This window comes from Galeopterus variegatus, unplaced genomic scaffold, assembly GCF_000696425.1.
Source record: "Galeopterus variegatus unplaced genomic scaffold, G_variegatus-3.0.2 Scaffold24402, whole genome shotgun sequence".
NCBI classification, from domain to species: domain Eukaryota; kingdom Metazoa; phylum Chordata; class Mammalia; order Dermoptera; family Cynocephalidae; genus Galeopterus; species Galeopterus variegatus.
The window spans coordinates 4,195-5,443 of NW_007750513.1; positions in this window are offsets into that span (position 1 = coordinate 4,195).

Below are 1,249 nucleotides of genomic sequence, written 5' to 3' on the forward strand. Positions count from 1 at the left end.
ACTGAAAGTGTGCAAAGCTTTAGAAAACAGTTAAATATGTTTTGAAATAAGGTATTAATTGAAACAAGATTCTTAAGTGTTATCTGTGTTAAGCTAAGCACTAGGACTTTAAAACAATTTTCAATATTTGCTCAAAAGTGATAAAGAACACAATTTACCTATAAATACATGGTTTTGGAGAAAAAAAATTGATCTTGATGTTTACAACTTTTTCAGCATTTTTAACTTTAGTTTTGTTTCCTTCTGAATGATATTAATTCAAATTTCAATCTAAACATAAATATTTGGCCTCACATTACTTATGATGAATTGACAATCTGGAAACAGAAATTTTCTAAAACACTAGATAGAGAATTTACTAAAGCTGTCTAAAGTCCTTCAATGCCATCAGAAATCCTGCAGTCTAGGAAATATCTGGTACCCTTAAAGTTTCAGAGTAAGCTGAACTTCAATGCCATTAAAAACCAAAGAGTCAAATAGAAAAGACTGCTGCAATAAAGCACTGTTTCTAAAAGTTGAAGATATCTTCCCACAGTCTGAAAGAGTTAGCACAGCTCCTCAGAGTAAGCAACTTCCCATCGTTTTTTAGGCACACTAAATTTTTAGCTTAGAAAATAATCTAACCTGATTAACTTAGAAAATAATCTAACCCGATCCTTAACATAATCATTAAGTACTATGAATATTTTAAGGTCTTTCTGTCTTAAAAAAAAAATTCAGGTGTCTCACTAAAGAGTAATAAGAAGTATATCTACTTTGAGACATTAGACTTTCTGGAACTTGCTCAACTGTACAAAATTTTAAGAATTATGTGAAAGTATAGAACCAACATTCTATGAAAACACTGTGACAAAATTAAACATTACTATGTTGAAACCTTTTCTAGTTTTTTTTTTTTTTGTCTTTTGTCTTTTTCCGTGTCCGGCCACGGATCACAACCCTCAGTGTTGCCCCCGTACCGGACCGGGGACCGGCAACGGGATTGCAACCCTCGGTGTTGCTCCCGCGCCTCGCTCAGCCAGTGAGCGGGAACCGGTCTGTATGTGGGATCCGAACCCTCGGGCGGGAGCGCCGCTGCGCTTCCCAAGCGGCGCACTTATCCAGTGCGCCACCGGGCCAGCCCCAACCCTTTTCTAGTTTTAACTCAAAAATAGAAATCATGAGTCTTGTATAACATTAATTTTAAAGACACACGGAAGTGAAAAGTGCTATTTTTCAAAAAGTACAATTTTTTACCTACTATATATCA